The 26,111-nt window shown below is 39.8% G+C and overlaps 1 protein-coding gene and 1 pseudogene across 1 annotated transcript in view; one reads left to right on the plus strand and one right to left on the minus strand.

Moving 5' to 3' along the window:
• MYO3B (myosin IIIB) overlaps positions 1 to 26,111 on the plus strand; it is a 361,097-nt gene that overhangs the window by 324,498 nt on the left and 10,488 nt on the right. The window lies entirely within an intron of this gene.
• On the minus strand, positions 21,169 to 21,287 carry LOC120597258 (uncharacterized; annotated as a pseudogene).

Raw genomic sequence — 26,111 nt, forward strand, 5'->3', positions numbered from 1 at the left:
AAGAGTTTCAGGAGTCACTTGAGCATATCTTTCTTCTTTGGAAGACAAAGAAAGTACCTGTTCTTATACCTAATTCACCTCCAAAAGCTCAGGACAGAAAGAAGCAGTGTGGTTGAACAGTCTGTTCACCTTCTCTGCCTGCCTGCATTTTAGAGCCTTTAGCTCTTACAGAGGCACCCTCACTTTTGCACATCATTCGTGGTTTTCCAGGAGTGGACAGAGGGTCACACTGAGTACAGGCATGCTCGCAGGTATGCCCCCTTGTGACATTTGTGGGATGCCTAGCCAGCGTCAGGGGTAGGTACCATTTGTGGGTAATGGAACAGACCCAGGTGATCAGAAAACCTATCTATACCTGTGGCCTCGTTAGCGACAGGCTCTAAACAAGCAACTAAACAAGGAAATAAGTGGAGTCACAGCTCTTGGAGTTGGAAATCACACAGTGTTTCAGGAAAAGCGCATTTTATAATCCTCACTTAAAAAAGTGGCACCTTTGGCAAAGCGAATTTACTAGGCAGTGGACTGAAAAATAGAAACTAGAATGCAAGTCTTCTGGTACAGACCGTATAATACCCAATAGTAGATCTCTACGTTGCTTTCTGTTTGGTTTTTGACTCTGTGGTATGTAGCCATTTGTTTTAGTGACCTTTACCTTGTGACCATAAGTTCACAGGCCCAGTCGATTCTTAGTTCCTCTGCACTAGACTCAACAGATATACAAAGCTGAGAGCTGCAATTTTCACAGCAGGCTGGGCCTTACCAAAGTGATTTATGTGTTTTTACTTGGAGAGTATATTTTAATACCGAGATTTTTCTGATTATCTTTTTGTGTGCACCCGCTCACCACATGGGCTCTTAATTTAGAAAATATTCAGCAATTACATGTGGAATTGATACTTTACATAAAAGCAAAAATGGTGCCTGTTATGTATGTTACTGAAAAATTCGATGTCTTTTATTTTTCTGGCAACAGAGATACGTGACCCAAAGAAATTGCTCATTATTTTTCATTTTCTGTGAGATGAAAAGTTCTTAATTTAAAAGCAGAGCTGCCCCTGAAGAAAGGTCACGTGGTGGAAGTTTTGGTTTCAGTGGTCCTGAAGACTGTGCCAGGCACCAGAGGTTCTGCTGTGTACTCATAAAATTTAATTATTGATGACTCTGAATCAACTCTAAATTTGATTTAACTAAATCTAAAATTTTGTGAAATTAATTTCAAAGTCAAAATTAGATACTTCGCAGCTTCATGGAAAGTAATTCTTCCAGGAACTGCCACTTTGACAGTTGATTATCCAAATATTTAACAGTTTGTGTAAATAACACTTAAGTAAAAGTTTTGGGTATGTTAATGAATGATGAATGGGTATGTTGGTTTGCTGCCTCGCCAAGTCCACCCAATGTCCACAAAGTTAGAATTTCAGCATGTTTGCCGAAGGGGCATTTTACAGTATAGAACAGTAATGTCAACCAGCTGTAACAGATGGGGGTTAGGTAACTTTCCACACCTGCCTTTGCAATGGTGCATGACATAGGTTTTATTGAATTTATTTTAAAGGCAAAAAATGACTACTCCCAAACACAAAACCATAAAGGATTTACGTCTGTATTAGCTTGGTCAAAACATTCCTCAAATTTGTCGTTGTCTGTAGTTAATATTCTTTATCACAACCACTCTCCAAATTATGGTGAACTCAGAGGCAAAAGCGATATATATGTACATAATAAATATAAAATATATACATATACTCATAGATACTACATATACACATATATGCATATTTATATATTATTTGCTTTATAGAACAATAGACTTCCTATATATATAACATATAATATATATAAAGGAAATTGACTTAGATTATATACATATAACCTAATATATATAAAGAAAATTGGACGTTCCTTTCCAGAACAAAAGCCTTGGTAGAGTTACTTTCTCTGAAAACCACCAAAAGGCACAGGAGAGTGAATGTTTCCTATGAATAAAAAGATAAAGATTCAAAAATTAAGGGTTTTTTCCTCAAAAGTTCTATCCTAAATTTTCTCCTTTGAGTATTAGAGTTGACACCCTGAAGTGTTTGGAAACAAATATTGTGCACTAGTTCTGGTAACTAAAAGAGAAATGTTTGAAAGAAAACTTTGAAGAAAATAGCCTCAGCTGATGTGAGGAGAGTAGCATCTGGTTAGTCTGCTTTGTGCCTGGCTCCTTCATTACAGGTAGATTAAAATAAAATATGTTAATGTGGGGGTGGCGCCATAATGAGAAATTTCACGAGATGTAAAACCAAAAACTGGAAGCCATTTAAAATGGCTTCTTTCCATCAGGACCTCTAGGGTACCGCTGGGAAAAATACTTGGCTGTGCTCTCTTCACACTCGCAGTCCCTCAGACTTCTGGCTATGCAGCAGGATCTTTGAGTCAATTAACTTGCGAGAATATCCCAATATTCAGAGACCACAGATTCCTGCCACAATGGGCTGATAGAAGAAAAAGGTCATAATACCACATTTGCTCTCAGCATTTAAAAGTCAACATCATCAAACGGGGCCTTTGAATATTTTATTACTTTTCCCTGCCTACTTGGAACTTTTTTTCTCAGTAGCCTTCAGGCATGATAATTTTTTCTTTCCTTGGCAAAATCTATTGACATAATTATTAATTTAATTTTTTGATTGCTCTCCTTTGAGCACCAGCGGATTCCTGTGGATTTAAGAGCTTGTACAGTGTCAATATGTGCCTGCAATTTCAGACTTTCACAAATACTAATCTCATGCTCAGAAGGCTTAACACTCTTGAATTTCTGTGTTAAAGGTACATAGGGCCTCTGTTATTTCCCATGATTATGCTAAATGAGTTCAAACCACTTTCTCTGAGATCAAAAATTAAAAATCAAAGAGGTGTTGGGGTTGTAAACCACACCTTTTCACATTTCAGTGGACAAAAGAGATTTTCTGTGAAAACATGAGTTAAATTAATGACAACAGAGGTCAGTGATAACAAAAGATGGCTAAGTCATCAGTTAGCAGGTCCAGTGTGGGAAGAGAAAGTGAAGCAGAATAGGACAAAGACCTTTTTTTTTTCTATTTTGGCAAATTCCTCCACATATTTTCAGCAAAGCCGGAAGTCACAGAACCTTAGAATTAAAAAGGACCCAGAGGTCATCGAGTCCAACCCTCTTGGTTCACAGAGAAGCACCACACTTTCTTAACGTCTCCTCCCCCAGCTTTCTTCTAAAAGAATAATGTATATACAGAGTGCATAAATGTTATGTATTAAGCTCATTTAAAATGCAGTACGCTTGAGAGTGCAGATCTAGAACCAGAGACAGGTGCTTCACTTTCCAACAGAAGTTCCTTACATCTACTATTTTGCAGCTAACATGCAATCACTTCTCAACTCAAGGCAGTGCACAAGCATACCTCATTTTATGCTTTGCTTTATTGCACTTCACAGACATTGCTTTTTTTTTTTTTTTTTTTTACAAATTAAAGGCAAGACCCTCCACCAGCAAAAAGACTACAGCTTGCTTTATTGTGATTTTTGCTTTATTGCAATGGTCTGGAACCGAATCCACAATATCTCCAAGGTATGCCTGCGTTTCATTTGCTAAATACCTATTCCACACCAGGCACCACCCCCAATACATTATCATATTCAATCTTCAACATCCCTGCTGGAGTATTTTTTTCCCCATTTACACATGTGAAAAATGAGGCATGAAGAGATTAAATCATTTGTCCAAAATCCCACAGCTAGTGTTGAGATTCTAGCCATATTTTTCTGAATGAAAGTCCTTATCCTAATGTCACTGCCTCTTATGTAAAATCACTCTTACATGTGCCTTTCTGTTGATAGAGGTGCTTTTTGAGGATGTTTTAGGTTGGATGATATAGAAATATTTCTTACAAGATTCGTATTGAGGTCAGGTTAATGGTGTAGGGCCAGCTTGACAACAACAATGAAGCTGCCCTTCAAAGACAGGATTCAAGTGACAGACTCCCATGAGATTCCTTTTAACAAGGGAATCCTCCGTGCCCTGGATGAAGAACAACACTGATCTGCAGGATGTTAGAGCAAGAAGAAATGTCAGAAAGTCTCCCCCAAACCCTTCAATAAACTCATGAGAAAACTGAGGATCAGAGAAATTAAGACACTTGCCACCATTTTTAGGTTAAGACAAAACGAGTGAGTAGATTGGCAGGGAAAGGGAAGAGAAGGCGATTTCATTTACTGAGCACTTGCTGTATACCTAGTGCCCTTTGAATATCATTTCCTTTCATCTGTCTCCCTCACCGAGGGCAGAGATCCTTTCCATGATATTTAGGATGTATTCTTGTTGCCCATTACACAGCCATGGTAGATACTCAATAAACACCACTGATAGTTTGAGCCAGTAATGAATGAATCCCTCACCGACTTTAAGGAGAGTCTTACCATCTCTATTTTAAAAATGATAAAACTGAGATTCAGTGACCGACATAGCTGACCCAGGATCACAGAGTTTTTCTCAGTCCTCTGACTCCAGAGCCTACAGCCCCTTGCACACATCAGCATAGAAAAACATATTTCCAAGCAGATAAATAGACCTGAATATCAATTTTCACTGCCTCTCTTGCACTTCTTAGCAAGATCTGGAGAACAGACACCAGAGTGAGGTCTTTTAGTCCTACAGCGTCATTATTCTCACAGAACATACCGGGATCCACTTACAGTATGCTGTGAGGTATCATAAATAATTAAAAGAGAACTGCACATCTTAAAATAAATGAGCTCCATGCACTTGAACATAATGCAGCCTTGGCTTTCCACTATTTTGTTTCCAAGTCTCTCTGATGTGCACCCTGTTAGTCATTAGTCAAGAGCGTCTGTAAGATTTTCCTATGTCATGAGATGTCTGGCCATTTTTCATAGTGATTATTTCATGGAGCTCGCTGATTTTGTACATTGTGATAGTCATAATGACAGTGTAACCAGCAACTGTTATTGTCAGCCCAGCATTTTTCTCCTCTACTTCTTCTGATCATGTCACCTTCCTTCCTTTGAGAAATTGTCCCCCAATGCATGCTCTCTGGTGAAATATGCTAACTCCTGGTCAAAATTTGGCTATGTGAGGTTAACCAGGCCTGGTCTATCAGAATCACTTATCCCTTCTGGCCACTTTGATTGGTCCAGAGAAGGACAAATGCCTCAAGTTAGGCCTAACTGAAAAATTTTATATGTGGCTACTTACCACCCCCCAAATCACATCCTCTCTCCCTACCACTCTCACCACCACCATAATCACTGCCAAGTGGAGAACGACGGTATGAAGTAAAAGAGAAGATGATCAGTGCGTAGGAAGGAGCAGAGCTTAGAGACGGAGAGAAGTTGGGGTGGGGGTGGAGTGGGAGGGACTGTGGTCATACAAGGGACAATAAATGACATGATTTAAAACCCTAGAAAACTTGAAGCCAGTTCTTCCTCCCAGACTATTCTGTCAACTAAACCTCCTCCTCCTTGCAACCTTTCCCACTTGCTTTTCTCTGTTGCTCATGACTGCTCTGTGCATGTGTACTCTCTCCCAGCACACGCACACCTTCGTTGCTGAGCTGGGTTGACTCACTTTCATCTGTTACTTTTTGTCTCTTTTACTGATGGCAGTGAGTACTGGACACAGATGGTGATTATTAAACCCTCATTGCCTACACTCGACTCAGCTAAAAGGGTGTGGAGCAGGCCTAAGAACAGTGTCATTCTCCAGCCTCCAGAGTACCTGTGCAAGAGAGGGACATGAGCTCCGGAGTCAAATGCTCACAGCTGGCAACAACATTCACCGGCTGTGGGATGTCAGGCATGTCATTTACCCTCCCAGAACCTAAGTTTCATCTGTAAAATAGCATGTACGTGTTCCAAAAATCGTAGTAGTTCTTGCTCTACTGCCTTAACTAAAGATGGCCAGACGATTAATAGGGATCTTGTGGCCACTGGGGACATGAGTTATCTAGTACAGCTACAGACAGACAAGACTAAATCACGAGGTAGAAGCCATTATTAACCTTATATTTCTGCCACCCCTTAATTTTGCCCTTTCCTCTAAGTGGTTTAAGAGTATTGCAGGGTCTCCTAGGTTCAAAGTACATGCCATCTGGTCCTTCTTAGGCCTTCCTTCTCCTACCCCAACCAAACCTTTCTTCTTTCTCGGCTAGTCTAATGAACGAATGAGGCTTCTGTGGTCCCTATTGCTAATGAATCCGTTCTTCTCAAATATGATTGCATCTTGGTGGAAGCCTTTTGCAGTCAAAATGCCTGAATCCAGGTGTTCCCAACATTTTTGCCATTTATAACACCTTCTATTATTCTCTCTTGTGGATAATAAATTTTGAAATTTGTATCTTCTCCCAAGGGTATAATTTATTTAGTAAAATTAACTTCCCACTTTATTAATTATAGGAATGATTGCCTTTAGGGCTTAACTCACCAGCACAACACAGTCAATGGCAATATATTGAGTCAGTTCATTTCAGGGCAATGGAAAGAAATTTGAAGATCTAATTACCCTGTTTATGATTCTGGCTGGGTTTGTTGGAATACTGAAAGTAATCCAAGAAGCCCTAACATGAGCTCCATTCTGAGAGGCATCCCTACTTTACCCATCCGCCTCCCAAAAAGTTGTCATTTCTGGTACCAGGCCCAGAAGAGGGCTAGCCCTTGAGTCCCTCATGTCTCACCTCCTAGGTGGTCCCTCTGTTAACTGTTACCAGCCCCTGGGGCTCCCTCTGCCTTCTCCTCATCCAAGCTTGCTTTTATCTAAGTTCAGCTGGGCCTTAGAGTACAAGTAAATCGTGCAGAACGCTGTTTCTAGCTGTTCCACATACCTAAGCATTACTGCACGTTCCTAATTGGACTTGATTTGGCCATGAAATTCCTTAATTCTGACTATATGTTTTCTCCCACCCATAAGATTCACAGGGGAAAGAATGACTCATTTTATATAAGCATCTCTTCCTCTGTCTTTTTTTTTCCCTTCTGCTGCCCCCAATCACCACTACCCCACCCACCTCACTGGAGAAAGTCCTTTAAGGGGATAAGAAAGGATACATTTTGTAGACGGCAACCTCCAAGCTGAAGCAGGCCTATGAAGCCATTGTTCTTGACACATATTTACCAGCCACGGGCCTGTGAAAGAAGCCTGGATTCCTTCAGAAAAGAATCTCTTTCGCTTGCCAGCCCCTGCTCATTAGTTGCTTTGTCCTGCCTTTGCCTCTACTGTGACCCTTACCAGAGCTGGTTTCCTGTCCACACGTTTTTCTGCTCAGGTTGGAAAACATGGCTGGCAAATGGAAAATGGTCTCCATTTCAGGAGTGTGGCGGCAGAACTTTTAGCTGTCCACTGTTGACCTTGCCATGCTCTCAGCTCCCCCATCTTCCTTGGGGAATCTCCTTACCATCTAGGTAGGAAGCAGGGGCTACCCGCCTCTCTTCCACTACTGAGCAGCCACAGAGCAGCCCTTAAAAGAGGCCCTGCCAGGCTGGTGTCCCGCAGACTCTTGAGTCGACCAGGTAAAGACATGGGGAGGTAGAGTCATCAACACAGCAGCAACCAGGCCTCTTTTCACTCCCTGGTCCTCCAGAGTGCCTCTGATCCTGCCTGTGGTCCAGGCCGGGTTCTCTACCTTTCCTTTCCATCAATTCTTTGAGTCCCTGAATTCCTTCCAGACAGTTCTCTTTTTAGTGAAGATGATCTCAGTTGGTTTCTGATGACTGCAACCAAAGCACCTGACTGATTCTGGTACCAACCTCATGGTGAATGAAACTTCTGATCGAGTAAATATAATAGTGGTGGTTCCGCTGCCAACATTTCTGGCTCTGTGGTTCTTCTGTTGATTGTTCATTAACTAAAAAGCTTAGCATTCTAATATAATGAATTGGAATAAGATGGCTAGAGAAAGTTCAGGACAGTACCGGAGTAGGGAACAAACAACTCTAAAAAGGTCTAGTTGTGCAACTTATTTCTCAACATAGAATCTAAACATCATAATCATAGCATTTGGGGACAGCTAAAATGATTGATTTTACAGAAAATATTTGCTGTTTAATTACAGGATCATATGGGTCTTTGGCAACCAACAGATGCCAAAACAGACTTTAAGCACCATCTTGAGAAACTTGTGATTTGCTTAGTGTGCTTTTAATTTAAAGCATATGGCTTCAGATTCAACTGCAGTGTCCAAAATGAAGACATTAGCAATCACTCTATTGGAGAAAACACAGTGTTCCCAGATCTGGTCTTTTAGTCTGTGTACTCAAATGGTTCTGTTTAGAGGAATAAACACTAAGCAGCTCTCCCTGTTTTAGCTGGGTATTCCTGGTGTGCATGTGTCATCAAAGGACCTCACAAACGAATTCCCCTGCAATGTAGGGTGCTTGGCACCAGGGCCCGCCTCCATCCGGGTACACAGAGCACAGTTTGGTCACTAAAACCTAGAAGGCCCAGAAAGAGCATTTATTTCGTGCCAGCTCTTCCTTTTTCAGTTTCTCAGCCTCTTAGCCTAGCCTGATTCTTCATGGCCCAAGGGGAATCCAGCCATCTTATGTGGAAATTCAGAACTTCAGCCCTGCTTCCAAGACCCATCTTCGTGGCTATGGGCTGAGGACTCAGGTCCATTGAGACCACATACTGGTGAGGAATGGCCAACGAGGAAGTAGAGCCCGGTGGTAAGAACATGGGCCCTAGAGTCAAGTGTGAATCACCTGGCTCTTTTCTAGTAATGTGAACTTGAGCAAAGTGTTTCAGTTTCCTGAGTTTCAGTTTCCAAATCCGTAAAATGGGGATAATCGTACCAATCTCACAGGATTGTTATGCGAATTAAATAAAATCACCCATGTCAGAGCTAAGAATCTAGTACCCAGTAGCTATAATAACATAATTAGGTATTATCTTAATTATTATTAAAGGCAGGACCTATGTTATCTCTGCCTCTCTGCTCTAGGCATGTCATTCCTTTGCTTAAATCCAATACCTATTTAATAAATTGCCTCCCACGGGCTGGGTCCTGTGTTTTAGATGCTTTTACATTCTTCTCAGTGTGTTGTGTTGCTTAAAAAATAGATTTAGATTTCTCTACTTCTTTTCTTCTGTGTCTTCACCCTTCCTGTCTTAATTACACTCTATAAGACTTTCTCCCCCATTTCTGTGTCATGTTCTTGATCATCATCTATCTCCTTACTACCCAGTAGAAAGGACTATGTCAAACTAAAGCATACAGTTCTGTTAGTACTGGCAGCGCCCATTTGGCCATACTCCAGGTAATTATGACTGTCTTTACATCAAAGGAGAGGCATTTCAGAAGGTGTGTTGAGTCTGTTTTATTCTCTGAAGAGAGCTCTGAGTAGTAAACATCTTCCTCTCAAAGATTTATGATAGTTCTTTATACATCAGGCATAGTGATCTGCTGTTAAATGTAGACGGCAACCTCCAATATTCTTCCACTTTACTGTCTGTCTTTTAACTTTGTTTGAGATTTTTGTTTTTGTTTTTGTTTTTTTGCTGTTTTTATCTGCTTTGTTACTGTTAAAAGGGTTTTGGGTTTTGGGTTTTTTCCCCCTCATTTTAATATAGTCAACTCAATAAATTTTCTTTTAGAGTACCAAAGATCTTTCCTACCACCTAATTATATCTTCACCCATATCTTTTATCATTTTAATAACCGTTCTAATATTTAGACATATATATATGTGTGTGTGTATATATATGTGTGTGTGTGTATATATATATATATATATATATATATATATATATATATCCTTAAATGTTTATCTTTATCTAGAATTTACGTCGTCCAAATGATTAACTTCATGAATCAACCATCATTGTTCACTATTTTCCCTTTTTGGAAAGCTTGCCTTGCTATCTATAACAGTGATGGCTCAGTGGAAGGGACTAGTCAAAGAATGCAAAAGCAGCCTATTCGATATGAGAAATAGAAAACTCTGAAGACAATTGCTTCCTTGTTTATATAGAGTTTAATGATTTGTTGTGACATATTTTAATGGTTTAGCCTTTTAATTAAGTTTCCTGCTGCATTTGTAACAATATTTTAAATGCAGAGTGAATCCCTCTTAATTAATGGCGTTTGTCTTCTCAAGAGTGCTGAGGCAGAGAAAAAAGCTTAAGATTCACTCTTAGGTCCTTTTCACTTTTTGTTTTTGCTCTTCTCACTCTAACCAAAGTTTTCATCACCTCAGCTCGGACTACTGCAGTGTCCTTCTTGCTTTTCCTTTTGTCCCTCCTCTAATCCATTCTACATGCTACTGCCAATTACTATATGTCATTCTCCTAGCCTCCCAGGGCTCACAGATAAAAGACAAAACTTTAAGACTGACTTCTAAAACTTCACAACCAAACTTTATGTGTTTCCAAACAAATCTCCACCTTTCTGCCCCTGAAACCCACCTTCCTAATTAGTGGTGATCTTAGGGGAAGCCTGCGAGCACTTTGTTTCCATGATACATTAATTAGGTCCACGAAAAATCTCTCCCAAAGTAAAGGAGTATTATTGTTTGAAGTTGAAAATACTAATTGTCCATGTAATATAAAGTGTGAAAGCATCTTTAGAAAACTTAGCCATTTTGATAAAATCTAGTAGCATATTGTCCAAAAAGATAAAATAAAATACCATATACTTACTAGGTAAACCATTTGAGAGCCCATATCATATTTCTTTATTCTAAAAGATTGTTTTCTAAATATCCTAAAACTTTCATATGTGTTCTCTCCTTATTATTCCTATGGCTTATGCTTATTATTCCTAAACTCTAGGGTTACTGATATTCCAGATGTCGTAGGTGAAAGAGTCACAAAAACACCAGCCATCTTTCTTATCACAAACTATGAAAATAGTAGTTATTCCCAATCTAACCTTCTTTAAAATTTGAGATAATGATTGTTTAATTAACATTGGATAAAAGTATTGTGTATTCTTGGGCAAAGGTTTTATGTAATCGCTTAAGTAACTTTTTTAATGTTTTTCAAATGCTAAGGAAAACCTACATGTTCATCAATGGAAAATTTGTTAAATGATGGCACAGCTATAAAAATGTAATACTGTGAAGTCACAGTTATATCCATATATGCCTATGCAACAGCCTCTATGTTATACTGAAATGTGAAAAAAGCAAAGCACAGAGTGTAGAAATATGCTCACATTTCGGGTGTTTTTGGGTTTTGATTCTGCTTTAAGGACAGGGGCTATACCCTTAGAATTGTATCAGGACAAACTATTTCACACTATACAATAATGCTAATGGTTTCCTCTGGAGCAAGGATTCAAGGTTCTGGGAGGATTTATTACTCATTCTATAATCTTTTGTGCTATTTATATTCTTTCCTATACCTAAAGTGGGTGGATTTTTCAATTCAGAATATTAATTAAACATTGTTTTGACTAAAATTTGTAATGAAGTTTTACTCTCATTTAATAACCCTTAAGCTAAGAGGGAAGTGAACTGTACTAAGAGATACAGAAACCAACTAGGTCAGTATTTTTAGAGTTAGAGGGAAAAAATAAAAACTTCTTAAACAGAAGAACATTCTTCGATGACTGCATATTTTTCAGAACTTAAGAGACAAAATAAGACAATGCAAGAATATAAAAGCTATATTAATTAAAGTAACCTAAATAGACTCCTTCCAGAAATATAGAAAAAGAAAATGGAAAAAGAGATGATGCTTGAGGAACATGTTATTTCAGAAAGAGCCACATAAAGCAGATGTGCAAGATTATAACCGGTTAGCTAGTTCGCAAGACCACGTTTTTGCTGATGGTAGAAAACAATCTGGTAGATGCCGGGTAAATTCAATCACCTCTAGGATTTTTCAGAGTCTCTCTTTAATAAACACTGTTGATTCTGAGCTCTCCTGCCTCACCTTTCTTCTCTTTTCCCCTTCTTAGCCAAATTTTAAAACATCTTTTACTGTACCTATTGCCTATATTTCCTCTCCCACAGAACGCCTTGGGTGCATCGCCGTACTGAGACACATGTGTCAGGGTCGTGGAACACCTCCAGGTTGTCGGATCCAGGGACCTTCTCTGTTCTTTTTCTTGTTCCACCTCTCACGGCCTTTGTAAACCATTCCCTTTTCCTGGAGTCTGTGTAGACTCACCCTCCTGGCTTTCCCCCAACCTCATGGCTGCTCTCTGTTTCTTACTAAAACCTCTACGTGCTAAGGTTCCTCAGGCATCCTAGAACCTTTTGTCTTCTCCCCGTATTCATGTTCCTCAAACCTGAAATTCCATTGATATGTCAATGACTCTCCAGTTACTATGTCCAGCTCAGATCATGTCTCTGGATTCCAGACTTGCTTCCCACTTGGCATCTCCATTCAGATGTTTCACAGGCATTTCACACTTAACATGTCCAAAACTGAACTCTTGGTTTCTTCACAGCCTCAGAAACCTTAATCTTTTTTTGGTGTCCCTATTTCAGTAAATGGCCTTCCATCCACTCAGGGACCCAAGCCAGAAGTCTGGAAGTCATTCTTGATTGTTCCCTTTCTCTCACCTCCACGTCCAAGCCATCAGCAAGTTCTCTTTTTGACTTCCACACATATCTCGATTTTGTCAACCTCTTTTTCTCTTCACCACCACAGCCTTGTCTGAACAACCATCACCTCTGACCTGCGGGAGCCTCTTCACTAGTCTTCTTTCTTCCATTCTTGTGCCTCCAAGTGTGTGGGACTCCTACCTGAGATAATGATCTTTCTTGAAGAAATAAACTGTCTTACATCTTCTTTCTTCCCATTCTCCTTCAGTAGCTTCCCATCGACTTAAAATAAACCTCATATTCTCTCCAAGGCCATCAAAGCCCTGCATGACCTGTCCACAGCCTATTTCTCCACCTTTATCTCACATTATAACCCTTTTCTCACTATAGTCTAGCCACACTGATCAGATCTAATCTGCCTGGAAGACATGAATACGGTGTTTGCATGTGCTGTGCCCTCAGGCTGGCATGCTCCTCCACCCCCACGCTTACCTCTCTGCACATGGCTGGCTCTTGCCATTTGTTAGGCCTCAAGTTAACTGTTACCTCTTCAGGGGCGCCATCTCCCTCCACCCTATTTTTTTAGTTCCCTCACCTACATGATTCTGATGTAAAACACCTAGTTGTTTCTTAGTTTGCACTTAATCATATTTTATAATAATTTACCTGTTAAGAATTGAACTCCATCATTAGGATGAATTAAATCTTCATGAAGGCAGGCATTGTGTCTGACTTGCTCACCGATACATCCCTACAAACTGACACATGGAAGACAATAGATTATTAATACCACTGTGGATTTAGGAATGTGCATTTTTTTTGCAATCATTTTTCTAACTTCACTATGATGTTCTTATAAAAAGAAAATAAAGTAATAAATATGTTCTCTTAATAAACAATTATAATTTGGAAGTAAAGGCATTCATGAGTAGAAATTTATATTTCAATTTTTCAAAATTATAATAACTTGAATCATATGAGATTGCTGCTATTAGATCACTCTTTACTACCAAATGGCAATTTCATAAGGTGCAAAGTAATAAATAGTTAAAATAGACATAGTTTAAGCCATTGTGTCAGGATAGATTAGATTATGCTGCAGAAACAAACAACCCCCACATCTAAGTGGCTTACAACCACAAAGGCTTATTTCTCACTCATGCTACATCACTATGAGTTGGCTGTAGCTCTGGTCTATGTCAGCTTCTCTCCAGGCCCTGTAGCAGTTTCCATCTAGATCATTGCTGATAGTTGTGGTAGAGACCTGACAAACCAATTGCAGTTTCTACCTAGAAATACACACATCCTTTTGAGATATGTGTGTTTCACCGGACAATGGAAGTCACATGGCTACTCCTTCATTCAGCAGGGTAGGGAATGTGAATCTTCTGGGAGAGGCACTTCAGGGGCAGCAACAGGAATATTTACTGTAAAAGTAATATAACCTACTATAGTAATCCTGAGTAGCTAATGCTTTGACCTGGTAGTAGGTACCTAAATTTCAGGTATATGCTCTAACAGTAAATAGTGGCTTCATGCCATTTGGCCTCTTCGTAAAAGCAATATTATATAGTAAAAATATCAACATTAGTGTCCTGACTTGTATTTAGCATATTATAAGTAATAATTTAGGTTTATTGTATCTAACAGAAGCTCTAGGTTAAGGCACAATGCTTTGTGTGGGAATATAAAGAGTGACAAATGTTTCTAATTTGAAAGATATGTTTTGTGAAGGGGAAATAATATCATTAGGAGTCATTTACTGTTTTAAACTTTTACACCTTTAAAGTTACCTATAGAAAAAAATCCAAGGACATTTAAGAAATTTCAAGTGTGTTTCTGAAGGTTTTTTATTGTACTAAGTGTGATGATAAAGTTGCAGGCATTAAGTTAGTGTGAGACCATATAGGTTCTGGGCTAATTTCATTGCTTACTTATTAAGTATTTTCTCTTTCTTTGAGATACAGATATTTATAGTTTATAAATTCCAGACTTCTTAGTACAGTTCGAGGGATATAAAAGAACTGATAATCAATAAATAGACATTAAAAGGATAGCACTTGTAAACATTGCTTTGAGTTCCCAGTGGGATTATACAAGATTGAAAGATTCACAATTCACTAAGAAAACTTTCCAGAAGTGATAAACAGAATGTCTGATACTCTCATCTTTCCTTCTCCAGAGCCAGTACTTCATATTCTTATTACTAAGTTGTCCTTCACATAGAAGCTCTTGGAAGGACATCACCCAGTAGAAAAAAAAACACATAACTTTAATTGTGGCCTCAGTGTGCTCCAACTGATTCTTTCAAGCCTGAAGTGGGTTTTTTCTCCATGCTCTTAGTCCATCTCTCATGAAATTAACCATTGATCTGAAAGTCAGAAATGCAAATCCAGAGAAAACTGGAAGCATTCCAAGGCCCACAAATAAAAGGTAATTACCTAAGGAAAACTACAAGAAAGACTTTTGTTTTCCACCAAAATCTCCTCCCCAGGCTGTTAGCTATGTCGTACATGGGCCCAATCGATACATTAGCGCTTGAGAACCAAAGTCCCTTGGAATAAATTAATCTGTCAGGGAAAGAAATAAACAAAGAACAAATTAACATGTTTTAAGACATTGCTTAAATTTTCATAAATATAGACCTTGAGATGGGATGATGAGTTCCCAGGAGCCAGAGCTAATATTTGGTTGTAATTAAGAGTTGCTCTTTCATGTTTCCTCTGATGTAGGTGGGAAATTGCCCATGTGCTTGCTGAGTTCCTTGCTCATGCTTCCTCACAAATGCCTGTTTACTTCATTAATAAGAAATAAATGTCTCACAAATTACACTGGTGCACTTAGCTTGTTTCACTTCTAGCTAACATTAAAGTAACGAAATGCTGGAGACACACACGTGTACCATACAAGCAGGTATTCCTTCAGGAACCTCCATTTATTAATGTTTAGTGACTGAAAAGGATCTAATGACCTAATGCATGGTAGACTAGACCCATGTATAGGCTTTGCTCCTCCCTGAGTATAGGTAGGGAATGTCAATGCTGATGATTAGCAGGAAGGCTAATAACACATTAAGTTACTCATTTGTAAAGACTATGTAAGGGCTCGTTTAGATACAAGAACCAGAAACCCATCTCAAACTAGCTCAGGCCAAAATGCAATTTATTGGGGTTCAAAAATGTCACTAGGCTGTTGTTTTTCTCTCTTTCTCTTTCTCTCTTCCTCCCTCTCTCCCCCCACCTTGATTTTCCCTCCCTCTCTCTCTCTCCTCCAACTCTGTCCCTTTCCCTCCCTCCTTCCCTTTCTCCCTCCCTCCCGCTCTATCTTTCTCCATTTCTCAGGGCTGCTTACCCCCTTTGGGGCTGTCATTTTCAGTATTGGTAAAATGGCCACTGCTAGCCCTGAGCTTATATCCACTAAGTAGAATTTGAAATCCCAAAGGACAAAAGGCTCTCTTTCTTCCAGTGTTCATATCTCAGCTCTCCTAGAGGATCTCCAGCCCTGCCTGGCTTGTGTCCCCATCCCTGAACTAATGACAGCGGGTGGGAAAGGGGAATTCTCTGAGCCAGGCCTGGGCCGCATGTTCAGCCTTATTTGGGAAAGAGGGAGAGGAGAGGAGACCAGCCACACCCAAATACTTGAAATGTGTTTTCCATAGGAAAGAGGAGGCTCTCTTATGAAAGCAGAGGGGTAGAAATATTAGACAGCAAAACAATCAAGGTCCACCTGGAAAATTTTATTTCCATCGTATCCACTATGCTCAATTGCTGAATGCAGCAAATTTTTCAAAAGGGGAGGCCAAAACAGGATATCTGTATTATACATCAAGTCTAAGCTCTGTCGACAAAATTATTACCCTCTATCAGGTGGTCAGTAATTTTCTATCAAGTTATAAACAAAAACTCCTGTGGGTCTTGAATAGCAGAAGTGAGACACCTATATGCATTCTTTTTTCCAACAGTGGTAGCTTTCTCAAATAAAATGACTTTCTTTTTATTTCCCACTACATGTTTCAGTATTATTCTACTTCATGAAATGTATTTGCACTAAATATACTATTACTTACTATTACTAAATCATTCCCAGGAAAACGAAACAGAGTACTAACTTTTTATCAGTTGAGAACTTTGAAAATGCTAATTTCTATGTTTGAATATTTTCATAACTCAGCACTCTTGAGGATTTTGCATTTGGGTAGTAGATAAAATCCGAATTGCATATTTTGATATGAGATGCCTGTTCTAATTATTGAGCAATTTATATATTGCAAAGCTAGTTTATATAATTCTCAGTACATGGAGACAAAGCTGGAAATTTACTCTTCAAAGCAATATTATCACAGTAAAGAAATGAAAGTCTCTGAAGCAAGTAGCTGCAGATCTGGGAGACCAGAAAGAGCCACTGAGTCTATTTGCCTCTTTCGGAGACAGGATAAGCATAGCTTGAGCTCTGCTAACCTTTGCGTGGGACTCACAGATTAACCCCGGCCAACAGCATGGCAAATTTATCAGAACTACAAACAAAACATGGACAGAATTAGCAGGTCAGCCTTGTTGGCAATTAGATGAAGCCTAGAGCCTCGTGGAACATAGAAATGGCTGATTGAGAACAGTCTGCCCAAAATAACTTATAACATCACGTAGAAGCAATACTTTTAACCTATGACTGGGAAAACTTGCTTAAATAATCTATCAGTAAGTCATATATCTTAAATGATTATGCTTTTTTTAAAAAATTTTAAAAGGCATGATCCAGAGTCATTCATCAAAACATAATCAACAACAACCAGCTCCTGGAATAATATTTATTTGCAGCAAAACTTCACCATTTGTACAAAATGGGAGTCTCAAGGACAACAGGACTAAAGGGTACTACAAATTAGGAATGGAAGCAGGAATATATTTTAATATTTATCTTTGAGGGCTTCATTCCTGGAAATTAGAGAGGACAAGGTAGAAGAATTCAAAAGCCTCCTACTATTGTGTTCAAGAAAATAAAATTTTAAAAAAAGATGACACACTAAAGAGACCAGCAATGATATTTTCTAAATCTTTGAAAATAGTAACCTTGGATATAGCACAGTTAATTTCCATATATCTTCCCTTATTCATAAGAAACTTGTCAGATTTTTTCTCCTTGTATCTTCAATAAGGTGCTTATGGATTTATTTTGCTTTGCAACACAGAATATACAGACCGAAGCAGGGTTTTTTCCTCCTCTGTGGACTCCATTCAAATGTACGCATTCCAAATTTCATGAATCAGTTTTTGAATCCCGTTTCTTCATTGGTCCAAGAATCTTTCTTGAAGAATAGAAAAATATTTTGTCCTGAGCAACCTAGTGGATCCCCAGGCCAGCTCTCATGGACACTGAGTGAGTCCCACCCATGTAGCAGCAGTGGACTGCTGGGTGACAACATCTATTGATACCTGGGCAGTATAACAGAGCCTGGACTAAGCCATCCCTGCCCTACAAAGCTGTACTTCCACCAGTTAGCACAGACATTAATGTTTCCTGCCTGTTACCTGGTCCACCCTTTGGTCCAGCCCCCATGAATTCAATACTTTTACAGGGAGAAGCATTTATCTGGCCAGGAGAAACCTGGTGGAGCAAGGGCCACTGTTGGTATATATTTGCATTGGAGGTTTATAGGCAGTGTTATCAGACCTTGGGAAATGAAATCCAACAGTGTAGTGCTCAGGATCTTAAGGACAGTGGGTTACTCATTGTGCCCTGCCCTACTATTTTTTTTTTTTAGATAATCTTCACTTTCTAATATGTATACCATATTATTCATTAAACTTATTGTTTATTTTGTCTCTCCCTACCAGCTGGTGAGCTCCTTGAGAGCAGAGATCTTTGATCACTGCCACAGCTGCAGTGCCTAGAAAAAGCCTGCCACAGAATAGGCCCTGAATAAAACTGAGTGAACAATAAGGAGCAGATTTCACCATCAGGGAGAAAAGGACACTCTGACCTGCGCTTGGCAATGGAGCCAAGGTTAGAAGGGAATCGTGATTCTGAGTACAGCATGGCAACTGATATTTGAACTCATCCCACCAATATGAGCAGGTCTTGTTGAGGAAGACACTGAATGAGAGATCTTATTAAATTTCCTAATACTTTAGGGCACAAACAACCCTTTCTTAGCAGAGCATGACAGAAGCACCTGATATCTTCCTTCTCACTTACAAAAGACTCAAGCATTGTCTTTTAAGAACTGAAAGTTCCCACAAACTGGGTACAGGAGAAGGCATCTATCTTTTGGTAGAGACTCATGCATAGCAGTTAGGACCAGGATGACAACTCAGGGCAGCCAGAGCAGATGACTCTGGTAATAGAGCAGAAAGGGCTATAGTACAGCCTTTTTCTCTCCATCCACCTGGACTTTTTCAGTAGGCTCCAACCAGCTCTCAGCCCGTTTTTTCAAACTTTCACAAACTAGTCTACATATCAACAGCAGATTAATCTTTATTAATCTTGCTCTCATACTCAATAATTACTTTTAAGAGGCATAAAAATAACCTCACCAAGTTTTTATTTGGAGCACTGAACCATCCTGCCTGCTGGCACTTAGATGTCATGCCTGCTAGGGATTAAGTTGACTTTCTCTAGCCTGCTTTGCATGCTGGTCACCACTGGCCACTGCCCAAAACTCAGGCCACTCTAGTTCCCCTGTGCTCTCATTGATTATCCTACTGTTTTCTGGTTTCTTCTCCTCTAACCTATCTCTTCTACTGGCCACTATGTCCCCTAAAGTCTTCTTGAGTGGAGCCCCATCCAGCAGGACCTGGGGGTGAGGGAGGGGGTTCAGGTAGAATCCACATTCTGCTAACTTGCTCTCTATGCTGCTCTTGATCACCCTCTCTTCCTCTCATCTACTGATCTCATCTTGGTCACTTCACATTCGATGAATGTGTGAGTATTTAACTTATTGTATTTTCCATTCCCAAATCTCACCACCAGCTAGAGTGATTTTTCATAGCCATCCAGTCTACTCAACTCCTAAACTTTACAGCTCCCTACCGCTTCATGTCAATGACCTTTGTCTCCTTTAGACCCAGGTACCTACTTCCATGGGTACACTTGACCTATCAAAAGCTATTCCCTATAGGACCACAGCCTTCTCCTGGTTCTTCTGGTTTCTCACCCTCATCTATTATTCCACTGTCTTCCAAGGTCTTTGGCTTCCCTTCTACCTGCTTTCAGCCTAGACTTGAATTCAGTTCCTCTGACAAACACTCAGTCCTTCCACCCACTACCCAGAATACCTAAGCACCAGATTAATCCTTCCTCCTCTAACATTACACCCAAGCTCCTAAGTGTTATTGCTGAAAAACATACCTATATAGTCTGGTGCCACTCACAAAATAATCATCTCCCTTTCCAGATGGGGCTATAACGCTTCCCCAAATACTAGTTCTGGACCAGGACCCACTCCCATTCCTTTCTGCATCCATTCCAAGCTTTCTCCACTCTCTTCAATTCCCTGACTCTTCCATCTCTCCCACCTGTATAATGTAAAGGGAACAATAGGGCATAACAAAGGAGGGATGGGGGCATGGCTTCATAGTGTAGTGCTTAGCATGTCTGCTTTACACACAGAAGGTTCGCACCCCAGGTGGAGCCATGGACCATACCCCAGGAGTGCCAGGCCCCAGGTGCACACCAAGAGCTCATGGGAAGAGATGTGCCACCTTCAGAGATCCAGTTCTTAAGGGGAGACCACAACATCCAGGTCAGGGGTGGAAGTGTGGCAGGTGGCAGGGTGGGGAGAATTAAAGAGGGGAAAAAAAATTCAAAAGAGGCATGGGCTTTCATGCCAAATGAATCCTGAGTTCTACTCTCTGCTTCTTAGTTGAGTAAACTTGAGCAAGTTAGTACCAACAATCTTCCATATTAAATTAATAGAAAAACCTTTTATGAAATTTGAGTATAAGATTGGGCAGTAGGCACCAAGTTTGTTTGTTTGTTTGTTTGTTTGTTTGTTTGTTTTACCAAACAATTTATTTAAAAGAAACCTCTCCATTCCCAGGAACCCATAACTCTAACCAGTGCCGTGTTTCCATTATTTAAAAATCACATTCACATAGTCACACTTATATACCTAAGAAAACTAAAAGTTTCCATGAGAACTGTCAAAATCAGCATGAGCCCAACTAGAACTTTAAAGACAGCATTCACCCACACCTTATGCCCACAATGTTCTATCTCTGGGGATTTGCATGTCTCTTTTTAAACAAGCTTTGTTCTCTGTGACTGGACCTTGAATTTAAACACTATCTCTGCTAGGATGACAATAATGGGCATAAATTTATCCAGAGTTTAGGATAGAGTGATTAAAAATGATCCAGATTCAACTCTCAGAATCTTGCATTTCTGCTGGTCTGTCAACCACCTTGATTATTTCTCCAAATAATGTCCACTACCTGGATCAGTAGTCAATGCAATGTCACCTGATCCTCCCCACAACTCTGCTGACCCTAAATCTGAGTCTATCATGTCCTAGATCTTCCCTGTTTCTTTTTCCCCATCTCAGGCATCTAGAAACTTGCCAAAAGATTTATGAGGACAACTTCAGCTACCGATCATTCTCTACAACATTAGAAAAGTACATTCCTGAGAGGAAATTTTTTTTTTTTTACACGCCTATAGCACCTGGTCTTCCTAGGTGGTCTCCCATCCAAGTACTAACCAGGCCCGACCCTGCTTAGCTTCTGAGATCAGACGTGATTGAGCGTGTTCAGGGTGGCATGGCCGTAGATAAATAAGTCAGACAGAGAAAGATAGATACCATATGATTTCACTTATCTTTGGTATCTAAGGGAAAAAAAGAGCAAACTAATCAAAAAACAGACTCACAAATATAGTGGACAATTTGGTGATGGACAGAGGGGAGGTGGGTCGGGAGGCTGGGAGAATGGAGTGAAGGGTTAAAGAAGTACAGATTAGCTGATAGTTGGGCACAGGGAGCATGGAAAAGGGAATGCAGTTATCATTAATATGATGACTAAATGGAGGGCCAGGGGAAGGAGGGAACACTTTTGAGGATCGTTTTATGAACATTATAGATGTCTAACCAATGTACTGTATACTTGAAACAAATTTTAATAAATAAATTTATTTTTAAAAACTAAAGGTGTACTGAAGACTAAAATTAGAACCACACGATAATGAGCTGAAAAGCAAATTTTTCTTATGAATGCAACTATAATGTTAAATGATTCTTATAATGAGTTAGCAGCTCATTCTAAATTAGAATTATAATGTATCTTAAAGATCACATTATAAGGCTTCTTTATTCTGTAAGTCTAACAATCTATGATCAAAAGAAATAAAATTCTGTATTTAAACATTTTTTCTTACATATTTATCAATAAGGTGGAATAGGAGGGGGACCCAAAACATAAAAAGGAAAAAAAAAGAGAGGCACCTTAATGAGTAATGTAAACCAAGTTAGTGACCAGGTTTATGCAATATGTGACATCTGCGACTGCCACCTCTTTGTAAAATTGCCTTAGAATGACCTTAGAAAGTGAGTCCCGGTTTGTTTTCAATTTTCATTGTGTCAAAAATTACAACTTAAAATGATCAACTTGGGCACAGCCTAAGTAAAGCTGTCTGGTTTTCTCTTTTTAGTTACAGATCATACTGGAGTGTATAAAATACAGTTAAATATGTTATTTGGTTCGAGCCCTGCCCCACACTTCAGGCCTCACACATGTTCATTAACTTATTATCCAGCATGGACGTTCTGATCACTAGCTACTATCAAACCATTAGACAGAATTTCCTGGGTTGGTTCCGCCCTAGTGCCAATGAAAGGTCCATTATGGCAAGAGATTGGCCTGGAAATGTGGCTCCTTGGCCCTACTCTCAAAAAGGAAGGACCCACTTTGAATATAACATCACTATTCATGTTTGCATCTGCAAAAAGGGGTCTCCATGAAGTCTCTTTTTTAAAAAAAAGTCCATCTTCAACAGCATCTTTCTTTCCAGATGGTGCATGGAGCCAAGCCTGTCAGAGACCCTTAGTCTCCTGCTGCCTTTTAATGCTGGTCCTTGATTGCTAATGACCCCCAGCTGGACTGGCTCCCCAACCCATTTAACCCCTCTCTGCTGGGTCCCCATCTCATGCAGGGTGAGAGGCAGTGAGAGCTGGAAGTCGGAAGGTGCCAAGTCAGCCAGGACCTCCTGCTCTTTCAGAGCTAGTGGCGCATTTCCCGGTGCCATCATGAATGTCCAAGATTGTTTCAGTGAAGAGCTCCTGTTAATATGGCTTTCTCTTTATTGTCAGATAAATGCTACCAGGTTTCTGATTGTTAATATTTTATCTGACTAAGCCAAGATAACAGAGTCCCTGAAAGAGTGTTTCCTTTAGGGTTCAAGAGTTGAGGACTACTGATATGAATCCCCTGAAATATGTTTGGAAACTTAAAACTAAATTGCACTGAGACTATCTTTTAGTCTGGTCAAACTGAGTGCTCAGGGCAGCTCATATGTGTCAGTATACAAAGTCACTGCAAAGAAGCATGAGTGAAAACAGTAATTAATTTCCTCGCCAAGACCTAAATCACTGTATAACTCAGGACATACCCATTCTCAGATATGCTGGTAACAGCTGCAAGTATTTAATTTTGTTAAGCTTGGCTTGTTTTTTGTGACTTTCTGGAATGTGCTTATAGCTATAGTGGTCAGGTGACCCAGAGAAGGGGAATTTAAAAGAGAAAGAAAGTTGATGGCATTAATTTGTTCAAAGATTTTGAGTCTAGTGGAGAGATTCGGGTCTCATCTGCCCTCCTCATGACAAAATAACCTTCTGTGAGAATAAAAGGAAGGGGAGGGCATGAGAGGTCATCATTCTGTTTATTGTTTCCATAATGGATTTTCATTAACCTCATATAGGATTGTAAGAAAACAAGGCAAAGAAATTTAGTAGTTCTATATGACCCTGAAGAACTCAACTCTTGATCTGGGCAGAGACCTGAGAGCTCATTACTTTTATAAACCTTTAAATGTTTACTGGATTGTTGGACCAAATGTAATTTTACAGTGTACTAAAGAAATTTTTCCCCAAATGAAGCACAAGATAGGAAAAATAACCCAAATGTAATTTTTTTCTGTGTATCTTTGTTTCCCCTAGATACTTCCTATTTTATTGGCTTTTTTAGAGATTAAAACTGAAAGAACCAGGGTGATCTAATTTTTCTCCACTAATGCCACATTGATTTTACTTTTGCATCTCATTAGTTTAATGCAAACAAAATCATAATTGTGATTTCCTTTTGGTCAATTATTCACATTCTTTACTATTTCTCACATACACACATACACACACCTGCCAATCATTTATGTGTATAATCTCCCCCAAATCAAGTCGGTCATACTGATGACTGCTCTCTCTATCTAAAAATATTTTAGAATTTATGAACCTGGGTGGGTGTTTATACAGCTGTCCAATACTGACTTGTACATTGCAGTTTTTGCTCACAGCTGGGAGAAGTCTGAGTAGATGAAGTTAAAAATGCTGTCTTTTAGTCCATCAGTAACCAAATGATCCAGAAAGGGGTTTGAATGAGCCTACCTTGTGTAGCATTGACCTTCGAATGAATTGTGTTAGAACAGTGTTCTGGTGTAGTTGTGGAGAACTTCCCCCCCAACCTCCCCCCCGCCCCAAATCTTAGATGCATTTTGATTGGTCTTTTTAAAATTCTAACAAGCCAGTCGAGTCGACAGCATTTATGTCCATTTCTCAGATGAGGCCCTGAGAGGTCAAGTGTCTGGAACTCTGTGGCCATAGCATCATAAAATTGGAAGGGACTTTAAAGGGGCTCTTGGCTAATGTTTCTCATCCTTTTTCTGCTTTCACACTGGTTTCATGCAGCAATCTTCCATCAGGCACATCTCTCACTGAACCTAGACACACACATTGGGAAGGAGCATGACTCCAAAAAGAACAGCTCAGAATCTCCGGGCAAAAACATGTGTAATGTACCATATCACCAGCCTCTGTTGAAAAATCACTGTATCAGTCTAACTCCTTTATCTTCCAGATAAAACACAGCAGTCCAAAGGGGTAAGCAACTCACCCTAGGTTACATACCCATGAGTTCCAGAACTATGCCAAGGTCTTCTGACCCCGAGAACAGTGCTCATTTCACTACAGTTTGGAGCCCTTTGCACACTAACAGCAAGAACTGTAACCAGGTCCCCAAGTTAGAGAGTGAAGCAAAGCTGGGGATGCATGTCCCAGGATCATCTGCCAGAAGGAATCAAACACTGCGTCACAATTAGTTTAGTAAAACCAGCACTATCTGGTGTCCCATATCCTCAAGTATTTAAAATGTCGTTCCAATCTTCAAAGACATTCTTTCATTCCATTTTTATCTGCTTTTATCCAGGACATTGTTTCCCAGCTCCCAAGTAGTTCACTAGGTGATTTGCATCTCATTAGGAGCTCCAAAAATGACTTCTTCCAGCCTGCTGCCTGGTGTTGTAGGTCTGCTCAGCATCAGATCCTGCTCTTAGATTTTGCATGTGAACATTTTTGAAAAAGCTGAATTAATGCTGTTTTGTCACTGGGTGCAGTTTGAGTGGCCAAAGTTAGGGAACAGCCATTGTTGGGGAGGGTACAGATGAAGTCAGTCATTCCCATGTGAAACACCTGGCTGGAAGGGAATATTGTGAGGCCTCAGGATAAGCAGTTTAAAAAAACTCCTAGAAGCAGAGAGATGGAACATGATGCAAATCTGAGTACCATGCAAAGTAAAGCAAAAAGAAAGAAAACCCATGGCAACCCATTGCTGATTCTGTATAACTGATTCTACCATTATAGCTTTTAAATATTTTCAACTGGTTCCAACCCTCCTGAGACCCCAGAGTTTTTGCCCGACATTTGAGTTTTGCTTTAAAGAGAGTCTCTTTGGGTCACAATAGCTTTTCAGCTTTGACATTCATTTGTATACCAAAACCTCCAGAACAGCACTGGGAAGCAACATACCTCTGGAAACCAGAGATAATGTTTCCATGGTCAGCAAAATTGTTCTCTTGGAATAAGAGAAATTATTTTTCCAGTGTCCAGGGAAATTAGTGTCTGCTTTGGGCTCAAGCCATTCGATGCAGCTTCCAGAGCAAAGCAAATGCCTGACAATACCAGGATCCCTACTGGGGATGCTTGCCCTTCCCAGAGTTCCTTCTGCCCAATCAAAACTTCTCTGATCCTATGCCAACATTTCAAGATGGCAGCTAGCTAATCTGCAAAATCCACCTAAACTCTTAAGAAAGGGTTAAATCCCTGGGGTTTTGTTTCTTTTTCTTCTTTTTCAACCCTGGCTACAGATTTAAAACATGTGAAAGAGGAGGGTCCTTTTTTAACAATGCGATGCCAGAGCCCTGCCCCTGACCAAATGAATTAAGATCTTCAGCTGAGAGGCCACTGAGTCTGTATTTATAAAAAACCCTTCAGGTGATTCTAGTCTGTAACCAGGGTGGCAAACCACTCCTGTATAACAAGAATTACAGCTCCTTAGCAGTACCTGCTCTGTCCAGGTGTCATGTTTTCTCTGTCACCCTCACTACACCACTACTTG

The sequence above is a fragment of the Pteropus medius genome, unplaced genomic scaffold, assembly GCF_902729225.1.
Source record: "Pteropus medius unplaced genomic scaffold, Ma_sr-lr_union100, whole genome shotgun sequence".
Taxonomy (NCBI): Eukaryota; Metazoa; Chordata; class Mammalia; order Chiroptera; family Pteropodidae; genus Pteropus; species Pteropus medius.